Source organism: Lynx canadensis, chromosome C1 (genome assembly GCF_007474595.2).
Source record: "Lynx canadensis isolate LIC74 chromosome C1, mLynCan4.pri.v2, whole genome shotgun sequence".
In the NCBI taxonomy this organism is placed as follows: Eukaryota; Metazoa; Chordata; class Mammalia; order Carnivora; family Felidae; genus Lynx; species Lynx canadensis.
The window spans coordinates 46184590-46209696 of NC_044310.1; the positions used below are offsets into that span (position 1 = coordinate 46184590).

Consider the following 25107-nt stretch of genomic DNA (forward strand, 5'->3'; position numbering starts at 1 on the left):
TGGCATCCCCTTTAATTTTCCAAAAGCCAGAGGTTTGGAATATGCTGTGAAGTAACTCCAAATTATTTAGGAAATTCATTTCTTTGTAATTAAGGAGATTAAAGTCCCCCAGGGCCAGAAACCACGTGACAACTCAAATCATTTTCCCCCAGTAAAAGCTGAGGGACCCTATCAGTTAAATTCAGGCTCGCCTAGAATTTTGAAATGCTTCAATAATGTTTCTTTGCTCCACACAATCTGCAGTAATTTAATATTCCTGAAGTGTGTCAGGTTTTTTATAATGAGCTCTTCAAATCTAAATGTGAATTATGTAACATTCCACTACAGACGTTCTGTCTAGTGAACTGCTTCTAAATGTAAAATTCCGTGTTCAGTGATCGGTGGGGGGGGGTGGGGGGGGGTTTGCAGTTTGGGGAGGCACGAAAACACCAAACCACAAGGCAGAGAAAACAGAAAGGCCTTTAAAAAACAAAAAAACACAAAACACACACAATCAAGCACAAAGGTTTGAGCAGCTACAACAGAGCAACACAGTAAAACACCTCCTATAACACAAACTCGCGCTTTCTCTCCCCCCACCTACCCAGCTCATATGATCCTACAGCAGAATAGCTAACGTTTATGAGGGCCCACTATTTGCCGGTACTATGCTATGAACTTCCTTTCCTGAATCTTTCAACCACTTGAAGAGTTAGATATTATTTTTTGAAGTTTTTAACGTTTTATTTATTTTTTAGAGAGAGAGAGAGTAGGGGAAGGACAAAGAGAGAGAGAGACAGACAGACAGACAGACAGACACAGAATCTGAAGCAGCCTCCAGGCTCTGAGCTGTCAGCACAGAGCCTGATGCAGGGCTCGAACTCACAAACCGTGAGATCGTGCCCTGAGCCGAAGTCGACACTTACCTGAGCTACCCAGGTGCCCCAAGAGTTAGATATTATTATTAATTTTCATTTAACAAATAAAGAAAATCAGAAGCCAGTTTAGTAGCTTGTCCATGGTCACATGGCTATTAAGGGGCACAGCACAGGGCAGGGTATAAACTACTCTTTTTCTCCCTTCATTCAGAATACTCCTAGATGCCCAACAGCTGGTGAGAGGATGTAACAAAATGTGGAATATCCATGCAAAGGAGTACTAGTTCAGCCATTTAAAGGAATGAGGTACTGGGGCACCTGGGTGGCACAGTCGGTTAAGCGTCCGACTTCAGCCAGGTCACGATCTCACAGTCCGTGAGTTCGAGCCCCGCGTCAGGCTCTGGGCTGATGGCTCAGAGCCTGGAGCCTGTTTCCGATTCTGTGTCTCCCTCTCTCTCTGCCCCTCCCCTGTTCATGCTCTGTCTCTCTCTGTCCCAAAAATAAATAAACGTTGAAAAAAATAAATAAATAAATAAAAAATAAAGGAATGAGGTACTGATACATACTACAACACAGATGAACCTTGAAAATATCATGCCAAGTAAAAGAAAACACAAAAGTTCACACTGTTTGATTCCATTTATATGAACTATGCAAAATAGATACATCCAGAGATGGAAAGCGGATCTGTGCTTGCCAAGCACTGAGGGAAGCAGGGAAAGAGAAGCACATGCTTCGTGGGTACAGGGTCTCCCTTGGGGGTGATAAGAAGGTTTTGGAACAAGATAGAGGTGGTGGCTGCACAACACCATAAATGTAATAAATACCACTGAATTGTACACGTTAAAATGTTTAATTTTATTTTATGTGAATTTCCCCCAAATCAAACAAGACCAAAACAAAATAACCTTCAAGCCAGGTCCCACAACCAGATGGAAGCCTTTGTGATATGCTAAGAACACTGCAAATTTCAGTCTATAAGGATAACCCAGGGGCGCCTGGGTGGCTCAGTCAGTTAGGCGTCTGACTTTTGATCTCAGCTCAGGTCACGATCTCACAGTGTGTGAGATCGAGCCCCGAGTCGGGCTCTACGCTGACACTGTGGAGACTGCTTGGGATTCTCGCTCTCTGCCCATTCCCTGCTTGCACCCTCTCTCTCAAAATAAATAAATAAACATTAAAAATAAAGATTAAAAAAAAAAAGGATATCCCGTAATTAAAACATAGATGAAGAGAGTCTTCCCAGAAGGCAGGTCTCTAGGTTCATGTGGCAGCAATCGCGGGGATTAAAAGCTGCCTGCCACTACCCGCACAGTGATTTTGTGACCTGGGCATTTTAATCAGCTTTATCCAAACTATAAAGCACCCAAAACAGGCCATTTATTAACAAGGTGCAAAAGTTTCCATTGGGACAGATGAGGAGCCTGTTTCCTCATCAGTAAAACGGAAAGACCATCACCAAGCATGTAACATGTGGAAGATCAATGAGCAGTCAGGGCAGCAGGTGGGAAGATCTGGGCAGTCAGGAAAAGAGACATAAATCTGCTTGTCTTCACATAAAGAAACACAGGACCAACAAGGCAGAGCACAGAGATACTGTTTTGTTAGGTGGGGAAATCAGGGTGGTGACAAGGTGACTGGGTAGAAAGTTATGGCAGAGGGTGATACCTCTCAGAGTACAGCTTTCTGCATAATCTCCCCATTTGGAAGCTATCGTTCTACATACCTGAAAAAATAAATGAACAGGCGTGAGAAGTAGGGGGAAGGCTACGACTGGAAGTGGATTGAGACAAATTAATCCAACTGTATCTCACATGAACATCACAAACACAGTCGCTGAAGGGGTGAGAGGAAGAACTAATCCAAATAATTTATGAACACAGAATCTGACGGTTTACATTCAGTCTTGGGCAGGAGTGTAGCAGGAGGAGCTTCAAAAAAAAACCCCGAAGTAGCCTTTTTGTTGTTGTTGTTAGTGTTCTGGGCCAAGCAATTGCAAAACTATTTTAGATGTATTACAGGATTGGACAAAGGGAGAAAGGCTTAGATGTTCTTGGGAGCCAAGTTCTCGCTATAAAAGAGAAGACATTAAATTATGGAAAGGGGGAAGCCAGGAAAGAATACTGTAGGGATAGACTGGAAATTGGTGATTTCCAGCAAACTCATGATTTATAAAATATACATGCATCTGTATATGTACGTACGCATACATGCATTTATATAAATATATCTCCTAGCTCTGTCCACTGAACGGGCCTAGAAGCAAAGAGACCCAAGTGACAATGTGGTACGTAATACCTAGATGTTGGTTTTTTACTACCATTCTCCAGTAAAAAGACCCAGGGATTCTTAGAGAAATGGGTGATGGCAGAGCTAGGGCAGGACAGGTGTAAGATGAGCCTGAAATATCTTGTTATTCTATCAAGTAAGGAAGGGCTCAAGAAAAACACAAACAATGGGTTTATGTCACGAGGATACAGAAGCCATCTTGGAGGTGCGATCATCGGCCTAATCTGGAATAATTTTAACACCAATGTAATTTAAGGATGGTAATAAATAATACACCACTGGAAAAAAAAGAAAACACTCCATGAATCCATAGTGATAACAGATAAAAGGAAGAAGGAAAGGCTGTCTTGCTTACAGAAGAACAGGTACTGCCTGGGATATACAGAGGGAGTGTGGAGCATAAAATCAACATTTTGCAACCATCAGAATAAATCTTAGTTAGGCAAGAATCATCCATAAATGTTAAATCCAGGGAAACTTTTGATGAGAAAACATTTGCACGTCTTCAAGCATCTTCCCACCTACTGCTTACACTTGTGTGACTGATGATACAATGAGAAATTGAACAACACCTCAATTAGGTTATTAACATTAACATTAACATTAACAAACAGGGGCAGATGGAGATCATGTAATGCCCTCACTAGAATACATCACTACCATGTAGTATTCTGGCCAGGAATCCAATCAGATCATGTATTTAAAAATGAAGGGGGGAGGAGACTGTATCCTTCAAAAATATAGTAATAAAAGAAAAAGAGAAGCTGGGGAAATATTTTACTTTATTTTTTTACATTCATTTATTTTGAGAGACAGAGAAACAGAGCACATGTGGGGAGGGACAGAGAGAAGGGCGACAGAACCCAAAGGAGGCTCCAGGCTCTGAGCTGTCAACAGAAAGCCCGATGCGGGGCTCAAACTCACAAACCGTGATATCATGACCTGAGCCAAAAGTCGGACGCTTAACCAACTGAGCCACCCAGGCGCCCCGGGAAATATTTTAAAAGAAACTAAACAGATACAACAACTAAATGTAACACCTGTATAGGATCCTGTACTAGAACGACAAGAAATATTACAAAAGGGATTACTAGATCAACAGACACGTTTGAATATAAATGACATATTAAGTAAAAATAGTATATCAATGTTATATTTATTCAATTTGATAATTTTCCTATGGTTATGTAAGGGAGTATCTGAATTCTTAGGAAAAAGGGCTAAGATATGTGTACCTTGCCTTCAAATGATTCAGGAAAAAAATCACATACATGTATGCATGTACATATGAGCATACGTGTGTGTATGTGTGTATCCATACACATAGAGAATACACAAATAATAAAACCAATGGGATAAAATATTAGCAGTAAGCGAATCTAAGTAAAGGGTATAGGATACTTTTTATGTATTTTTTATACCTTTTCCTGTCATTTTGAGATTATTCCTAATTTAAAAAAATTCTAAAAAACCAGCTCAGACCCTGGCCCATAAAGGTGTGCAACAAAGCCAGTGCTGGCCTCTCTTTTAAGTTCAAACGCACTCGAGCTCCCTAGATGGCATGCTTTCCAATTCCCAAGGCTAACTGAGGTTAAAATTAGTTTATGGCTGTCAGTTCTTATTACAGATTCCAACTCTACCCCGTATCTGCCTGACTTGGCGGAAGCCTCTGGAATGCAGTTGTTTTGAGCGGCTCTTTTTCTTCCTGAGCTCTGGGCATCCTCTCTATACTATGCCTCTATGCCATATGTGGCCACCAAGACTTTTCATCTACCTGCCCCCCAGGTCACTGCAAACTCCTTCATTATGCAGCCGAAGCTAGCCCTTCCCGAATCCTCTCCCTCTCCATCCGTGAGGCTATAGACTTAGCCTGTCAAACCTTTTTCTATTTTTCAAACATGTCAAGGGCTCCCTGATCTGATCTAGCCCATTTGGAAAATGCCTAAAGTCTGCTCATTCTGCACATTTGTTCTTTTCAGAGCCAATAAAATAGGAAAGAGTGAAGTTTTGCTGGAAGCCAAAGGCAGTATTTATTTGAAGCTGCTGGAGGCATCAGAAGTACAAGTGCTCTAGGAGATTCAACAGAAGCCTACTCAAGGAGACCACCTCTGTCACTACTGGAAAAGACCCCCATCCCCACAGCACACACAGCTACCACCTCTTCTGACCACAGAGTTCAAGAAAAATAATACTCTGGCTTGAAACTCTGAAGGCCACAAAGTTCATGGATCGACAGCCCGACTGTTCACCCACCAGAGGTTGTATTGCCCTAACGGTGTGTGTTAAGAGAGGGGAGAAAAATCAGAGGTGGGGGACATCTCTTTATGTCTTCATTATGTTGTCTGGTGATTATGTTTACTCCACATTGTGAAAAAATAGAAAAGGAAAAGAACCTCAACTTGCAGAAAGCATTATAGGAAGTCATTCTAACAGAATACAAGTGAATAAATGAGGAAAACTGGAGTGACAGGAAACAAATAATTGGAAACAAAGGCAAAGGTGAAAACAAGGATAGGGCACCAAAAAAAAAAAAAAAAAGCCGTATAGTTGTAGGAGAGAGGCTATAATGGTGCCTACAAGATTCCTAGAGGCCAAAGCAAAGAAGGAAATGTGATCAGTTATACGTTTCACAAGGTTGATGCTCAAATAAAGCCTGCCCCCCTCCCCCACTCTGAACCAGAACTAGAGAATGAAAAAGACCCATAAGCTTTCATAAAAGCAACACTGCGTGGTGTCACGGACATTAGCATCAGCATGGTCTCTACAAAAACTCTAACAGGGAATTTTCAATGTAAACTTTTAATTTACACTGAGAACACAAACTAAAGCATAATGTAGTAGTAACAGTTTTAAAGAGGGTGAAACAATGTGACCCAAGTCATGTTAAATTCTCTATGAATAAAGCATGCTTTCTTTTTCTTTCTTTTCTTTTTTTTTTAACTGAAGAGAAAAATAAGTGGGATTTTGCTATACAGCTATCTGGTGGTTTGACTGTCTAAGGTAAAACCTGGAATTAAAAAGGAGCCTGGGTCACTCAGTCGGTTAAGCACCCAACTTCAGCTCAGGTCATGATCTCACAGTTCGTGGGTTTGAGCCCCACATCAGGCTCTGTACTAACAGTGTAGAGCCTGGAGCCTGCTTCAGATTCTGTGTCTCCCTCTCTCTCTGCTCCTCCCCCACTCATGCTCATTCGCTCACACTCTCTCTCAAAAATAAGCATTAAAAGAAAATCTGCAATTAAAGAAAAACAATATAAACGGTTTATCAGTTTACTCATCTGTAAAATGGGATGATGCTGGATATCACTTAAAGAATTAGGTGAATGGGAATACATGAAAGCTAAGCAAAAGCTCTTTTGGGAAAATAAAGTGCTATGTTCCAGAAGGCAAACACTGTTATTCAGGTATTGGTCAACCTTCAGCAGGGGGATAACAGGAGGCACAAAATGTGTTTCTTTAATCAAATTCAAAGCTAACAAATGTCAGAACCAGGTTTCATCAATATTAAAGGAATTTATGTGACAGCAACAAAGCATACTTACAAACATTTCATTTAACTAATGGATCACACAGTTTCATTAAGTATTTATTGCAGCATGAAAATTCATTACAATAAACTCTTAAGAGTATCAGGAAAAAACCAAATGTACAAACCTAAAATGATTCCATTAGTGTTTTTAATACTTGGGGCCCCATGTCTACCCAACCTTCTAAAACTCCCACCTCTGATTCTACACAAAGGTTATCAGTAGGTAAAAAGAACCTAAAGCAGTCAGCTGTCCCAGAGGCTGGGCTAGAATCCCGCCTGACTCTACCACTAACTGTCTATATAACCCTAGGCACTTAAGCGACTTGACTATTCTGAGCCTCAATTTCTTCATCTGTAAAATGGGTATCCGGTAGACCCCATAGTGTTCAAACCAGGGAATATGCAGCCCAGAGAGTGCTCCAGAAAATCCACAGGAGTGAAAAAAGAAAACTGTGCAATGTCTACTCATAACTATTTCTATCTAAAATGGGGAAACAGTCTATTACTTAAATATGCAGATTGTATGTACTTGAGTGTAAACCGATACGTAAGAATTTATACACTGGTACAGGGTGCAGGCTTCAAAAATTATTCACCGATGGGTGGTAATGACTGGCAGGTGACAGGGGGCCCCCAGGGGTTTAGCTGGGGTGGGGGTGGTGACTGACACAGTTCAGGTGTTTTCAAGATGATGCTAGCCCAGGAATCATGCCAGGAGTGGAGGCCAGTGACCCTGGAGGCAGGAAATCAAGCTGGGAAAGCCTGCATCAATGGAGCTGGTACGTTTAAAAGCTTATGCCCTTCACGTTTCCTTCACAAATATGTTGTAGGCAAATGAATCTTCAGAAAAAGAAGTAAAGAAGCAAACACCTTCAGCACACAGACATTAAATCAGTTTCTATAAATCAATTCAACACACACTTCCTAAGCACCTACTCTGTGCACTGCAGCCCCAGTGCTAAATGGGGGGCAGGGGGAGCAGAGAAACACACCCTTCCGAGGGCAGGGCGCCTTCATCATGGGCGTTTCAGCCAGGATGCTGTTCCTTACTTTAGCCCCACCTGCCAAATGGGGAGGGGGACCACACTGTTTCTTCGCTCTTCACAAACTGAATGCTCTCCACTATCATCCCCGTCCCCTCCACTGTGTGTGTGTTTGAGTAACATGGAACTGTTGCTATTCCCTGGGGTCCTGCAGGAAGAAAAGACAAGTTTTTAATGAGGCCCTCCCAGCTGAGGGGATCTTAAATAAACAAATGCCGCATTTGGCAGCTTCACCTGCTGATTTACCTGAAATATACACTGCCATTGTTTACTCTCCTTTACACAAGCTGCATTTCATTACCTTCAAAGTTGACAGTGGGAAAGACAGCGACACTGGCCAACATCTGTAAGTGGCAAGCCGAACGAGCATGCACCAGGTCCCCAAACTGCCTGGCCTGGAGGGTGGTCCTGGGCAGGGCTCACCCAGAAGCTGTGCGCCGTCTGCCAACAGTCAGGATCAAAATGGCTGTTGGTCGGCTCCTCCTGGGACAGCCCTTCCCGTTGGCTGCCAACAGGTGCCCCCTCCTCCCCACCCAGAGAGCTGAGAGATGGGTGGCACGCTTTCTCCCTTCCCCCACATCTGATTTTAATTCTCCTCTCTCTCTCTAACACCTCATTTTTACCACCCTTCTTTTGAATAAAGGGCCCATCATCTTCCTTTGCTTCACTAATGATTTGCTAGTTCAATCTCAATTACCGTAAAATGGGATACACGGATGGCTCAAATTTTCTCCACAAAAGGATCTGCACTTGACTGGAAGCAACCCAATTTCCACAATTATCTCCCTCACAAAAAGCACACACAACAGTGATAACCGTGGGGCTCTGTTTTCCTGAAGCCATAAATAGGAATGGATGTTCTGACAAAGGAGCTCTTTTTTGTTTGTTTCTTGATTTGTGAATGTATTTATTTGAACCTTCTCACAGAAACATAAAAATTCAATCACACTTGGCAAATACTGAGCAAATCACCGACATGGAAAGCTGTTTCCTCTCTGTGCAATTTCCTCCTTACTGTTAAACCCAGTCAGCTCCTTGAATCTCAGTTCAAACTCCCTTCCAACAGGTAAGGCTTCCCTGACCACGTGCACCCTTCCCCGTGCACACCAACCTGTAGTGATGACAGAGGCTATAGAGCAGAGGCTCCCAAACTTGGCCGCAAAATGGGATCACCTGAACAGCTGCAAAGACTATGGATGCTTGTCTCCCATCCTGGGATTCTCACGCAATTGGCCTGAGGTGCAACCCGCTCACCGGGAGGCTTAAAATCTCCCCAGATGGCCTGAATATGCAGCAAATTCTGGGAAGCACAAGCGTCTTCAGGGCCAAGAAGGATCCACTCCCTAGTCTCTGCATTTGGGCCCAGTACTGAACCCCCGAGTTTGAATGCATTCACTGCAAAATGAGACGACTCTGAGAATACATGCCTGACACAGTGAGGATACTACATGACATAATCCACATAAAATGCTTATCACATGATGCTAAGTGTTCTTGGTAGGTGGGGAAAATGCCCCGCCCAAATATGCACATGCCCTAATCATGAGAATATGAGTTAGGTGATTTAGACAGGAAGAACTTAGGCTTTTGAACAGATGAGGTTTTGATGAGATTTGAGGTTTTGAACTGAGAAGACCCTGGAGACACCCTGTGCATAGTCTGCATTTGGACTGGATGCGAACCTTTGGGGACCAGAGGGTGGACAGTGATAGACAGAATCACGGGCCCCACAGATGTTCACTCTCTAACCCAAATCCTAGCCGAATGCACCAGGAGTTGATTCCTCACCCAAGGACAATTCACTGGCTGACTGAGCAGGCACACTTGGTCTGGCACAAACAGATCCAGACCAGGCACGTGAGAAGACATACATACTCCCTCTCTCTCTCTCAACAATCTGAACTCATTAGTACAGATTCTGTCCAGTGTTAATGGGAGTAGGAAAGAAAAGACACATGGGGGCAAGCCAAGAGACAGAAAGAGACTGACTGAGCCAAATCATGAGTGAACAGAAGTACAGATTAAGAGAAGCCACCGAGTAGAAAACACATATATAATTAAGAGAGGGAAAGGGATCATTTTCAGTAGTAGCAGTAACTGAGGGTACCCAAAGGCAGGGAGTGAACCAAGCCCTATGCAATGGAAACAAGCTAACCTGGTCCTGAGAGATATCCAGGCTCGTTCCTGTTATGAAATCATATTCCAGTCTCTGGGAGGCCAGGCAGTGTGTCGATTTTGAGGCTGCAAAGAGATTTCTCCCTGCCTCACTGCAGAGCATGGCCGCACAGCGCCACAGCTCTCCTCACTAGGAGAGGCTGAAGTGTGCTCACCTACACCTCTCATCTGAACCCTGGAATACATCACTATTCAGACTGGGGAGCTGGCCAAGACAGAGAAACATGGGCATCATGCTCTCACAGACTGGCCTTGGGCTTTCAATCATGGCTCCACGAAGTCCCAGATGTGTGAGCCTTGGCAAATCCCTTGAAGTTTCTGAGCCCCAAATGCTATCTCTGTAAAGCTGAGAAATTGGTACCTTACCCCTAACAGTTGCTGAGGAGAAGAAATAAGCTAATGTAAGCAAATTGACTGATACTACAGGAGGTATTCATTACATATTGTTCACCATCCCCTCCCTCATTTTCATTTGCATTTAATTCTTTGGAAGGAGAAGGGAAAATTTTCTGATATTTCCTATCGTCTACACCTATTAGTTTTCCAATACATGCCTGTCAAAATGAATCAGGAAACAATTACCTAAAACTATTTCTGCCAGGATATGAAATCCGGCATGTTAACTTAACCTGACCTGCAGTCTCCAGTCCAGCACCCCTCCCCAGACTCACAGCTTGGTTCCTCTTCCTCACGTGAACCAAGGGCTACAGCCACACCAGGTGGGTCAGCCCCAGGGCACACCTCGGTCATCCAATGTCACACCTCACCGACTCTAACTCAGTCCATACTTTGAGGTCCCATCAGGCTCAAAACGGGACTATTCCAGAAGAGTTAGCGAAGGGATTATTTACACAAAGGAAGCTGTGTTCAAGGGAAGCCCCCAGAGGACAGTGCAGTAGCACAGGGACAGAAGAGCAGAACTGTTCCCTCTCCTGGGCATGAAGGGGTGAAAGACGGGAGAGGTGACCGGAACCAGAAGGGAAGGTAGAAAAAGTCTTGAAAGGATCAGTGACCTTCAATCTAGAATACAGCAGGCCCGAGGCAACTCAGCCAGAAGAATGCCAAAAAGTGGATCAAAACATAAAGACTTCCCACCCCTCAGCCTACTGCTGGAACTCAGCACTGGCTACTCTGAGAAGAGGCCAGGGAGCCAGGAAGCCCGTGGATGCAGTCCACACAGTTAGCCTTCCGGAGAGGGGGGCGGGGGGAAGGCACAGAACAGCAGAGAGGGCCCCTGGAAGGGGAAGCAGAAGACAGCCAGCTCAAGGTCTAAGGGGAGTCCCTCCTCCATGAAAGATGTTCTGCCATAGCCCATATTCTCCAAAATTCCTTCTTGTCTCCTTGTGACGACATAAAATGGAAGGGAGAAACGGGAAAGGAGAACAGAACTGCATTCGTGAGAACCGATGACAGCCGTGGTCTGTGCTAAGTGTCGTACCTTCCTCATCTCATTAATCTGTTCTAGGGTAGATTTGGATCTAGAACCCAAATGCACCAGCCTCCAAACAACACAACGTTTCCATAAAACCATACTGCCTTGCGTAAATCATCATTTTATCTAGCTGTGTCTTGTCCCTTTATGAGCATGAAGGCTACCAAAGGGCATAGTCTTCTATTTCTCTTGCATATTTCCTCTTGCCCTGGGTATACTGATGAGATGCAAAAAAGTCCCACAAAAATAAATCACAGAATAAATAAAATCACAGAATCTTTAAAATCCCCACAAAATTCTCCTCAGTTTAAAAATAACCTGTTTTGCCATATATTCAGAAGCTTCTTTTCCCTCTTTAAACAGACCCTTTTTTTTTTTTTTAACACACATCTCATATTGGGATTCACAACTCATCACTCCCACAAGAAATACCCCCAGGCTCCTTGTCTATTCAGGCAAGCACTTGGTAAATTTGGAAAACAGTTTAGATTAATTTCTGCCTGCCAAGTATGAGGATTCTGGGTAGCTTTCTCTTATGCAAAGTTTTAAAAGCAACATTATGCTTAATGAAAACAATAAAATGATTAATAATATAACTGTGGCAGCTCTGTATATCTGACATCATATGTGTGTAATATTACCTGATGAGTATTTCTAAAAGCCCCCAAGTGCCTTCCTGACGTTTTATCACTAACTTCTTTTGCCTTCTCTTCAGGGTAGCAAAGGTGAGCCAGTGTGAGCTCCATGCGGAGGTGGAGGCCTGAGGCCCAAACAACTGGCTTCGTCCACTCCACACTCACTTCCCATTTTCATTTAACAGGAAGACAAGATGCCTTATCAGAACACAGCAGCGGTGAAAGGAAAGGGTCTCCAGCTTTTCTTAGGAGGGTGCCCTCGGGTCTCCACTTGATACATTCATTTGACACTTCCTTTCCCATGAGTGTCACAGTTGGACAAGTACTTTCCTTTGCACAAACGCATCTCATCTTCATGACAACTCAGGAAGGTACGTCTTGCTGTCCCTATTTTACTATGGCTGGACAAGGAGAGGAGATGGACCATAGGCTTCCCAGAGAGGAAGTGTTGAAAATCGGATGGAATCCATGTCTTCTGAATTCTAAGATCTTTTTTTGTATCTTGCAAATACCTGACTCCTGGGTGTATATTATGCTTCCTTATAGATGATCAGCTCTAGGGTTAAAATTAATACCATGGGGAGGGGAGTGGAGGTGAGGGTGGGGTGATAGTGAGAGGGCAGGATCTGTTGCTAGTATGTTAGCTAGTCCCAACTCTCCCCTCCGGGTCCCAGCTGGCAAGACCACACCTCTTACACTATTTGCTGATTCTAGGCCATACCTCCATCCCCAACTGCTGAATCTCCATACCTTTGCATCGCCACCTGGACCACGGACTGTGGGGCCACTGACCCCAATGTGAGGTCTTTTCCCAATAACGATGAGCTTCGGCCTTTGGTCATTCATATTTAGAGTCTAAATTAGGAGTATTCTTTAGGGATAAAAAGACCAAGACAATGATAACAGAATTAACACTCAATGGCTTCCAACAGCCAAACTGGTAAACGAAATACTCCTGATTTTTCATTGGGTTTAACTATAAAAAGTGAGCCAGTCATGATTAGGTTCTCATTAACTACTGGTTTCCAGAAGGCAGCCAGCTAGTCCTGTAAATAGTCATTCACTCAACACTTGTGATTCTCTAGGTATTACCAGCTAATATCCAACCAAAAAGGAAGGGATATATGATCAGAAGAAGCATGAAAATATCTCTTCCCTCAGGAATTCCAGGAGGAAACACCCACAAAAAAGCACGGAGTTAAAAAAAAAAATGGGGATATCAAATACTCCTTTGAAAAGTATCATGAAAGCTACAAATCCCTTCCCCAAGCTCAAGTCAAGAACTTAAGATGTAAGGTAGGGATTTAAAAAAAAATTCAAAGGTGAAATGTAAAACCAATATATTTTAAAAGCACAATTTAAAAGCCGTCAGTATGATGTGCAATGACTTTTCATCTTTTAACTTTTATCCCACCATTTTGTTGGCACATTGCCATGAAATCACAATAAAGTAAGTTGCTTCTAATAGGATTTTACAGCTAAAAAGTACTTTCACATCTGTGTGTCCAAGTAAAATTCTCTTAATAACCTTGGAAAGTCACAGAATAGGAATCTTGACCGTCATTTTAAAGACTGAGAAACTATGACTCTGCACAGGCAGGTATGTTCCGGAGAGCTCCAGTACTTGTAAGCGGCTGTGTCCAAGTTAAGTTTGAGGTCTTTAGGCATCCAGCCTCCAGTTTTAAAGCTGGACAAGATCTTGGATATGCCTCAACCCATGGCCTGGAGTCTGCATTTTGGTGATGAAGAAACAGGTCTTAGAGAGATTGAAAGGTTTGCCCAAAGTCACCCGGTTAGCAAATCACATGGAACGATTAGCCAGGTCACCAGATTCCTAGTCTATTTCTGCCACTATAAGCCAATGCATACACCATTCATAACATCATGGAAATTGCTTCCATATGATTTCCTATTACTAGACAATTTCTAACATCATTCACTTTCGCAGGATTCCTGCTCCAAGAACAAGTTATTTTTGAAATTTCAAAAAGCACATAAGAAACCTTTAAAAGAATTAAAGAGCAGTGAGACTTCTGCACACACTGTAGAAGGAGCCCTCTGTTCAAAACATAATTTACCAAAGCTCAGCTTCACAGAGTGACATTCCAGAAAGCATTTTCCTAGAACCTGAGGCACAGGCGAGAAAGAGCTCGGAGAACCATCTCCTACCCAGGGGAAATAACCTCAGCATGCTAAAAGCAAACAAAACCTAACAACCTGAGCAAATTAATTTCTAATAAAGAGCTCTACTCAGAGATGAAAAAAAAATTAAATTAAACGTTACATTACCCATGTGGTCATGTTACAAAGCTCAGCTCCTGGAGACAGCTGTCCTGGCTCTTGTAGAAGCTCAGAGCCACCCCACAAAGAAGAAAGGACAAAGTACGCGGCTGGGATCACAATTACAGAGTCGGCAACTGCCAGAGAAGAGGCTGGGCAAGGCATAATCACATGGGGAGAAGCAGTTACATGTTCAGCCATCAACATCACCAGGGCAAAGGGCATTCAAACACAGGCCCCTTCTCCTCCGAATGCCTTTTTTTACTCATTCAATCAACACATCGTTTAATTTCCCGACTATAGGCTGTTTGCTACGCACTGTTCAGTTCTGGGGTTGCGGTGTTTGTCTTAGTGGAGGACGGCAGCCGGTAACAAAGGAAGAAGTCAAGTACACAGTATATCAGATGTCGGGAAATGCTATGAAGAGAAATACGGAAGGGGAGGGGAATGAGAAGTGCTGCAAGGAGGTACATTTTTTTAAATGAGTAGTCAAAGGAGTCCTCACTGAGATGATACTGCATCATAACTTAAGAAGGCAAAGGTGCATGCCATACAGATCGCTATCTGAGGGAAGAACATTTCAGGCAGGAACACTAAGCCCCAAATCGCTGAGGCAGAAAGAAGTATTTCTGAAGGTCAGTGAGGTGGCTAGTAAGGAAGAGAGGGAAGACAGAAGTTAAGGGTGAGGGCAAGAGCTGGAGGCCAGAGCCACAGCCTGGAAATACAACCACAGGGTCTTTGCTCTCAAGGAGACTACAATCTATAAGTAGTTCTGACCATAAGGTTTGGTTTTTCAGAACTGGCTTCCTCAGTTACTAGTCATGTGATCCTGGGAAAATAAAACTTCGGTGAGACTCCATTTACTCATTTACAGAACCAGAACAATAATAATCTCATCTCCTCCATCCCACTAATCCTACTTCTGAATCATCCCTTCAGATGTTTTCAAAATGCCAGACTCCCGTGTGTCGTCTCTCTTCCTCCACAGAACCACCACACGGGTTTAATATTTTCATTATTTTCACGTTACAGACAAAAAAAAAAAAAAAAAAAAACAGACACGGAGAGTGAAGGTCTTGCTCGAGAAAACACAGGCAGTGTTACAATCAGGATTTGAATGCAGGCCTTTGTGATTTTAAAAGCCACAACCCTGAATTGCTTGTATTGTGGGTCCAAGAAATGTATGGCTAGAAGTGAAGTGTGGTAATGGGAAGGGCCACACGGCCATGTCATGGCTGTGGCTCCCTAGAGACAGTGTGTTTCGTGGCACAGTGGAACCAAGTGTTCTCTCCCATCATGAGAGCTGGGCAGTCCATGTGGGGAGGCTCCCCAACCCAAGGGTACCAAGATTAAACCTGTCTGACTTCTCTCGGTGAGTCTGGGTTCCAGAAGCATGATCATGCTGGGAAACTGAGGCAGCCATCTAGGTCATTGAATCTCTGAGACTTAGAGAGTCAAACTTCAAGGAGAAAAAAAAAGAGAAAGAGAGACAGAAAGACATCAAACTCTCTTGTAGCGATCTCAGAATGACGGGTTATTCCTTCTCAAAAGGAAGACTTCCTGCCTTCAGCCCACCTGAAGGAGAGGAAAGTACATCAGTTACGCTGTTCAGCACATGTTTATGGCACTGGACCTTGTTCCCAATAAATTAAGATTCAGTTCAACTCATCACAAGGTCACATTTTCTGGTTGCTTTTCTCCCTGGAATGTCTCACATCATTTATTTCCAACAGGATCTATTATATCCAGGTCAAGATCACCAGCGGACACCTCAACTCAAGCCGATTTAACTCGATACTGTGTCAGTATGCTGTATTTATGCATCTTTCCCTTTCTTCTCAGTTGACTTGAAACAATGGCAACAATAGCATGATGGTGATGACGAAGATAAAAATCACAGACCATGAGGTAAAGTTGGTCTCAAGCTTAATTACTGGCTCTAAACGTACTGCTTCTTAACTTGTCTGAGCCTACTTTCTCATCTCCAAATTTGCCTTGTTGTATTATCATACAGAAAAAAAAGTATATAAAGGTACATGATAGTTTCTTAGTAACTGAGAGCTATTATTCTCCATTAACATGAAAGCCAGTAAGATTTACATGGCAGTTTTCCATCCATGATTTCATTTGATCCCCACAACAAACCCCCAGCCCTTAACTTGGGGTCTTCCACTTGGTAGGTTGCTCAAAAGCTAGAATCTCAAACTAGGGTAAGATTAATTAATTAATTAATTAATTTTTTAATATGAAATTTATTGTCAAATTGGTTTCCATAAAACACCCAGTGCTCATCCCAACAGGTGCCCTCCTCAATGCCCATCACCCACTTTCCCCTCCCTCCCACCCCCCATCAACCCTCAGTTTATTCTCAGGTTTTAAGAGTCTCTCACGGTTTGGCTCCTTCCTTCTCTAACTTTTTTTTCACTTTGCAGGCACCTGCTGTTTCTGTGGAAAGAACGCTTAGCCTAAACGTCAGAGTGGGGTAGAGCCAGTTGAGGAGAAGCCTTTAGGGTGTAAGAACACAGGTTTAGTACTGGTCTGTGCCCATCTCCCCTGCACGGCTCTGAGCAAGCTGCAACTTCTTGAGCCTTCCCAGAGTCCCCACCTTGTGACGGTCAGAGGCCCCCAAGCACTTTGTCCTCCATGGCCCTTTCCACCATAAAGAAATGTTAAAAATTATATTCTGGGACTAAAAGGTCATTTCTTTTTCTGATTTGAAGAGAAATCAAAACATTTTTGTGGGCTCCTGAAAGTACTGTGAGGCCTGAGGCACGGTGCTGCTGTGCTAACAGCTAGGTTGACCACGGTTCCTTCGCCAAAAAATACAAACTGTTGGCACCTACTTCCCAACACGTTCTGAGCATTACTGGTTTAACCTGTAATGCGCCTCGCACCACGCATGGTATCCAGCAGCCACTCAGTGGCTCTTAATATTGTACCATTGTTATTACTCAGAAAATGTAACTTAGCCATTCTTCAAAGAAAACAGGATTATGAGCCATTTGGAAGAAGAGGTGTGAGTTTGTTCACTCTGTGACTTACTCTTTATCAACGCCTCGAAATCTCCCAATAGCTGTGCAACATGGGCATCTCTCAATAGATGCACATACTGAATAATGACAGTGAGCTTAAAAGGAAACATCTTCCCACCGAAGAGATACTTTATGGAAACTGTCTTTATTTGCTATGAATTTTTTGAAAATATAAAAATATCAGAACACTTTCAAAAAAAAGTCAATGCCCCTGGTTGTATGGGCTGACACTGTAGCTGGGGCACAGAGCTCTGGGAAGTCCGCTGCACTTGGGAAAGCCAGGCGTGGCCCTGCAGATCTGACTCACTCCCAACAGAGACCTGGCAAGTCCTTCACACTATAAGCCCCAGCCTCCTTTTACTACAGCAGGGACCTATGAGAGGGATGATGTGAGGCTCAAAGATTCCCTAAGCAATTTCCCAAGGTTTCCCACAGAACTCTATTCCTTAAGAATGCTTTTTAAAAATAAGTAAGGGCGGGGCACCTGGGAGTCTCAGTCAGTTAAGTGCCAGACTCTTGATTACAGCTCAGGTCATGATCCCATGGTTCATGAGTTTGAGCCCTGCATCAGGCTCCACACTGACAGTGCAGAGCCTGCTTGGGATTCTCTCTCTCTCTCTTCCTCTCTCTCTGCTCCACCCCTCTCTCAAAAATAAATAAATAAATAAATAAATAAATAAATAACCTAAAATAAAAAAATAGGTAAGGGATGGACAGATGGAATGAAGGACAGATGGAAGGAAGGTTGGGAAAATCCACAGTTAAATTGTTCTGAAAGTACTTCATAAGACAGTGGTCCTCAATCCCTTGAAAAATCATACCAAAGATTAGTATATTAAGATCTTGGAAAGATCTTTTGAAAGGAAACCTGTTTTGCTTTTATGACCAGAAGTTCCATATTGTGTTTAAACCAAAATTTTTCCCTGGCATAACTATAAATATCCCACCTGATCTAGGAAATGCCCACCTTGGCCATCTTTCTATTCTTTCTCCTTCTGGGTCTTTTCACATTATTCCTTCTCTTGGTTCCTTCTTATCTTACAGGTATCCTCTGAAATGGCACTTCTTTCAAGTGCCCTTCCCAGATCACCCACCCTACTGCAGCCTCCCCAGGTCCCTCCTGCCAGTCACTCCCTCTCATTTCCACCTCTATTTTACAGTAGTTATTTCATCTCAAATATATCAATAATGTGTGTTGTTCACTGTCTGTTGAAGCCCTCAAGGGCAGGACATTTTCCTGACTTGTTCATCCTTATGGCCACTCTGATGAGAATAGTATAGTCAAAGAGAACACCTCAATAAACACTGGCTGGATGGCTGGCTGGGCTTGATTGGTGGGTGTGGGGGGGGGGGGGTCAGGAATGACTGGATGAATGAGTGGAACACTTAACTATGATCTCTGGCTTCCCCATCTGTGTTGGAGGACTTAGCATTTCAAGTTCCTCCCATGGTGTTATTTGAAGTACAGAAGCTCTAAAGACACTCTGTATTAAGTATTTACCAAATGGCAAGGAAATTTTCCTGGTGTTGGCTGCACTTAATCTTTAAGACTGCTTCACGAGAGAAGTGCTACCCTCCCAGTGTAAAGATGAGACAACTCTGGACAAAAGCTGGGATCCCCTCCTGGCAAATGGTGAGGCCTGTTGCCAGACTCAGCCAGGGCTGTTTCTACTGCCTTATGAGCCCATAAGCCAGAAGGAAACAATGGCTCTCACTACTGCCAAAGAAATAGGACTGCAAAAGAAGCAGGGGTGAGGCAACAGGTTGAGGTAGTCTGCACATAATTCAATTCCCTGTGTATTAGCGTATGCCTGGAAAACAAGAAGCCTTTCCTGAGTTGGTCACTTGCTTAAAAGAGCCTAACTTTAGATCTATACAATGGCCGCCTTCTTTTTCATCATACCTCTTGCATTTTCTTTGCAGCACTTGTTCTAAATCATCTCTATACTAGACAATCAGGCACCATCCGCTTTCCCCCTCACGTGAAGAGCTTATTTTCTCTTGGAGAGCAATTACCAGACAAATGCCAGTCTACAGAAGGTGTTTCTCCAGCAGCAGCATCTGTCTCCTTGGCAGGCTCCTCAGGCAATTTTACTGGTAGCATTAAAATGGCCAGGGGGTCAGTCAGAGCTCAGCTGCCCACAAGCTCTCAGGTGGCCTACCAGCCTCTGCCCAGATGTCTTGGAAAGCAGAAACTGGTTTGGACACACCTCAGAAGTTGCAGATCAGCCAAAGCCAACTCTAGCTTAGTCAGAACCATTTGGGCCAATCCTGGTTTCTACTGGGAGCCAAGAAACTCCCATGATCCTCTTTGCTAAACAAACTGGCAATAACCACCACCCGTATAAGAGCACAAGCCACCAGGTTCTGAGGTAATAGGCAAAGGCATGCTGTGGTAGGCAGCCTCTACAATGGCCTCCAGCAATGCCAGCCTCATGGGATCCATGCCTTTGATAATCTCCTCCCCGAGCGGGACTGAACCCAGTGGCTCATTTCTAATAATCAGAATACGGCACAAGCGAGATCACTTCATAAACTAGGTTACGGAAAGACGCTGGCTGCCCTCTGGCTGGCCATCTCTTGCCCTCTTGTTTGCTTGCTCTGACGGAAGCCAGCTGCCATGTTTGTGAGCCGCCCTATGGAAAGACCTGTGTGGCCAAGAACTGAGGGAGTCTGTAAAGAACTGGGGCCTGCCAACAGCTACTGGAGTGAACTTGGAAACAGATCTGAGCCTGGAAATGGATGCGGCAGCCCTGAGCAACACCCTGCCTGCAGCCTTACGACGGAGTCTGAGCAAGAGCACCCAGCTAAGGCCACCCACTGAAACTGGAACCACAAACGTTTGCTGCTTTAAGATGCAAAGTTTGGGGGCAATCTGTTATGTGGCAATAGTTAGTAGATGCTTTTAAAACAGAAAATAGCCCATTTCTTTAAATCATGTCAATACAACTACCTTTTTCAAGTTTGCTTAACGGTCACCTCTACGGGCCTGCTGAAATTTACAACTCACTTCTACCTGCTTCCCATACAACTACACTGCACCAGCTTTTCCGATTTTCTCCAATCTTAAACGTTCTCTATGAACACTTTGTTACTCAAAGCGTGGTCACTGAACCAGCAGCATTAATATCATATGGGAGTTTGTTAGAATGCAAATCTTTGGGGTCACTCCAGACATACTTGGTCAAAATCTGCACGACAGGAAGATTTCCAGCAGATTTATAGGTCTATCAACATTTGAGAAACATTCCATCATTCTGGTCTTTCTTTCAGATTTTCTTATTTACTCAATTGTATTGCTTCTTTTCTTTTTCTGTCTCCTACCCTCCCTCCTACCCCAGTGAAAAGTGGGATATGGAAGTCATTGTTGATCCTGATTGCCACCATTTGGAAGTATCCAGTCTGCCTGCAAACACAGAAATGAGAGACTCGGGGCCCATGCTTATGCAAATTTTTACAACCCATGCCTCTGATCTATGCTTGCTTGAACTGGGTTTCTGTCTCTTACAGTCAGGAGTATTTCGAAATGGCAGGCTCAGAGCCATCAACAAGTCCCTTGCCTTACCTCTCAGTTTATCACTAGTGATGAGCTGACTGGAAGAAAGCTCTAGCCCAGCTGCAACTTTAAAAAATCCCAGAGACGATACTCCCAGACCAGCTGACTAGAGCTGAATGCTAGATTGATTCCAACCATGCAACTGTGCAGTGTCGAACCATCTCTAGGAGAAGAAAATGGGATTTTTTTTTTTTCTGAAGAAGAAGGGGAGAGAAGTGCTAAGTAAACATAGTATTAGATGCTCATCTGCATTTTACAAATTTATGCCCTTTAGATGATTTTCCTCCGTCTGAAATACCCTACATAAAAGCCCTGATTGGGGCACCTGGATTGGTTAAGCGTCTGACTTTGGTTCAAGTGATGATCTCACAGCTCATGAGTTTGAGCCCCGCATCGGGCTCTGTGCTGACAGCTCAGAGCCTGAAGCCTGCTTCAGATTTTGTGTCTCTGGCTCTCTCTGCCCCTCCCATGCTTGTGCTCATTCTCTCTCTCTCTCTCTCTCTCAAAATAAACAAACAAACATTACAAAGTCCTGATATCTCTGAGACCTCTGCCTACCTCCATAAGCCTGGCAAGTTCCTACTCAGCCTTCCAGAATCAGTTCCAGTTGCCTCTGTGAGGCTCTAACTCCCAGGGGAGATCTTACCTTACCCTAATCCCTGATCTTACCCTATTCTTCCACTCCCTATTGAGGAAAGTAATTATTATAGTAATTTAGAGCATTTTGACTCAATATGATAAATGCGTTATTAAACTTCCAACTTTTTATTTACCAATGAATATGAAAACAAACGAATGATCTTCCAGTTGTTGAGCCTCTGGATTAAAGACTGAGGAGATGGGGCACAGTTTGCATTTTGCACAGCATCTTCACATTTTGCATATTCATTCAGACAGGACTGTATGGTCGCACTTTTGTTTTTAATTTGTATTTATTTTTTTAATTTACATCCAAGTTAGTTAGCGTATAGTGCAACAATGATTTCAGGAGTAGATTCCTTAATGCCCCTTCCCCATTTAGCCCATCCCCACCCATCCCCCCTCCAGTAACCCTCTGTTTGTTCTCCATATTTAAGAGTCTCTTACGTTTTTGTCCCCCTCCCGGTTTTTATATTATTTTTGCTTCCCTTCCCTTGTGTTCATCTGTTTTGTGTCTTAAAGTCCTGTTATGAGTGAAGTCATATATTTGTCTTTCTCTAACTTCGCTTAGCATAATACCCTCCAGCTCCATCCACGTAGTTCCAATGGAAAGATATCATTCTCACTGCCACACTTCTGTTGGGCTCTCTGCCTACCCTTCAGGGCAGCGCAATTTGCCGACAGCATGTATAAAAACAGCTCTCCCATCAAGAGCAAACACGCAGACTCAATGCCCACCTGTTTTGCTTTTGTCCCACATCTCCCAGCCCACACTCTGAAAAGACTGCAGGGTAAAGGGCTCCATGTCATTAGCAATGGAGAGCCCCACCGGTCCCTCTGTCTGGGGAAACTCTCAGGGGGTAGTGACAGAACTTATTGAATCACCTTGTCTTTTTAGAAGTGTTGCAAGGCCCTAGGGCAGCCGCTAATTACTAGGCCTGTTACTACGGAGCATGCTCTCCCCTGTCTCCAGGAACAGCTTGTTTGGAGAGTAGTGGGAGAGCTATGGACATGGGCATCTTCAGCCTGGCAGAGCTCACGCTCCAGCTCCCCAGAGCTAGGATCAGCAGCTGAGGACTGGGGGAGGGCAGATCTGGGTCAGAATCAGCAGCTGCAAACAAGAGCAGTTGGATGACTCTTCTGTGGCAATTTTTCCACTCACATATTTAGAATCCAGGCACTTCCTCCACATTACTCACTGATGAATGACGCCTGCTTATAGGATAAGGCAAACTAAAGGCATTCAAAGCCCTCCCTAATTCCCCAGTTCCTTTCTCTGGGTGTTGTCCATTTCTTACCAAATAACTCTCTCTCCCCCACAATCAAATTCAAATACTTTGTGTGACCTTTCTGTGGCACATGAACACTCACGTTTTCATTGGTGCACTGAGGTTAGAAAACTTCTTAACCCACACTGCCTTTTCTCCTTGTCCACCTCCCTTGGAGATGCCGAAAAGGCAGATAATCTCTTAGCCTCCCTTCTGGCTGGAAATGGCAATGTGATCCAGTTCAGACAAATCAAGAGTCACGGGGGATGGCAGTATCTCGCTTTGTGGGAGTTATTTTTGGGAAGTTGTTTTTTGTTTTGTTTTTACCTCTGATAAAAGAAAGGAGACAAATAATGAAAGCTCCATTGTACCATCCTGGCTGCCCTGGTTTCTTCCTGTTTTCAGTGAAGTTATAGAAGGATGTGATACTTGCTCCTACGGCAGCCATCCTGGGACCATGAAGCAATCAATCTAAGGATGGCACAGAGCAAAAAGAAAGAACTTGAACCCTGATAACATCTTGGAACTACTGTACCGATCTTGGGACCACGCACGTCTGACTCTTTCTTATAGGAGCTAACAAAATGACTTTATTCCTGAAGCCAGTGTTGACCATGTTCTCAGTTTTCTGTTACTAACAGTCTCACGTTCCATTCAGGGTACTTATGCTAACACCTCTTAAACTTTATAAGGTCACACAGTGACTAATGAAAGCGTATTGATTTTCTCCATATAGACAGGCATAGCTCTTAGTCTTGCCTACAATTTCAGGAGCCATCACCCATGGTCATCCCCCAAACTATAAGTCTCTGCTCACAGAGAAACCTGTCCACAGATTATGCATGCAAACTACAAGGATTCTATCATTAACACTGATACATACAGTGAGAACCCCAGGGCATTTTGAGTTCCTGTGTTTTACGAGATACGTGTATCATCATCATCATTTATTGAATGCTTACTATGTGGAAGATCCCGGGGCACTGTTCCAAGCACTCGACACATGTAATCTCATTTGACTGATAAACTGTAATGAGGGAGGTATTACTACCACCTCCATTTTATAAGAAAGAAACTGAGGCTTCGAGTGACTAGCGAATTGCCCCAGGTCACAGTGCTAGTAAATGATGAAGGCAGAATTTAAACCCAGGCAGTGTGACTGCAAAGTCCTTCTTCTGGCCTCTCCTTTAGGCTGCCTCAGTTCTGTACAGTAGACACACTCTGTATTCTAATGGGAAAGTAGATTCATACAGTCTAGAAGCTGCAACAAAATGGACTGAAATATCAAGCTACAATGCTTGATCAACTAAAGGTATCGGCTGTGCATTTTAATTCAAAAAAAAAAAAAAAATGTAAGCTGAATTCCTAGACAACTGAGTGTCCTAAGGAAACCATTCCATTTGTGGTACTTAGGGTTTACTTAGATTTAATAACTAATCTGAATATAAACACCAAGCGCTTACCACGTGTCAGCCACTGTTCAAATACTTTATGTACATTATTTTACTTAAGCTTCATGATAAACCTATGGGGGGGGGGGAGACAATGTTATCCCCATCTTACAGATGATGAAATTGAGGCATAGGAAGGTAATGTGTAGAAGAACACATAGCTGGGGAGAAGTAGTGTCCAGATATCAACCCAGAGGCTATACGTTGAGTCACTATATCATACTGACTCCGATTTCAGCCCTTGACTTGGATTGTTTCCATCCAGAATCTGAAAATTTACAGAAGCATTCACATTTTACTGAGCTTAAAATTCAGTCTTCCCTCTCTCTCTCAAAACTAAACATACATTAAAAAAATCTTTTAAGATGGTGGGGGAGGTGCCTGGGTGGCTCAGTTGATCAAGCGTCTGACTTCGGCTCAGGTCATGATCTTGCGGTTCCTGGCTTCAAGCCCCATGGCGGGCCCTGTGCGAAAAGCTCAGAGCCTGGAGCCTGCTTTGGATTCTGTGTCTCCATCTCTCTCTGCCTCTCTCTCTCTTTCAAAAATAAACAAACATTAAAAATAATTTTAAAAAACCAGGCTTCCAACATGCGGTGATAATCCAGTTGTTCCTACTTGGAAAGCAGGTCTCATTCCCTTGGGTTTGACTTTCTAACAGCACATGTGAAGGAGTCAGCCCATTCTGACTCCTCCTCTCTGTAGTCATTACCTTGGGAATCTTAATCAAACAGCATTGACCCTCACCTCTTGGTAGACCATACTCAATCTCCATCTACCATCCTGACTACTCCCTCAACTCCCAAGCCTTCATGTCCAGCTCTCCACAGGAACGTTTCCACATAGACATACAAAGGTCACTTCAAATCTGATATTTAAATACACTGGGAATGACAGGATTTTAGCAATGGAGGAGCTATCAAAG

At 43.5% G+C, this 25107-nt stretch overlaps 1 protein-coding gene across 4 annotated transcripts in view; it reads right to left on the bottom strand.

Annotated features, from left to right (window-relative positions):
* The window catches only part of DAB1 (DAB adaptor protein 1), a 295169-nt gene extending 280859 nt beyond the window's left edge, over window positions 1-14310 (bottom strand). For all 4 annotated transcript variants that reach the window (XM_030325086.1, XM_030325085.1, XM_030325084.1 and 1 more), the window contains exon 1: window positions 14249-14310. The gene's annotated coding sequence lies outside the window, so the exon portion shown is untranslated. The remainder of the gene's footprint in view (window positions 1-14248) is intronic.
* Window positions 14311-25107: the final 10797 nt, after the last annotated feature.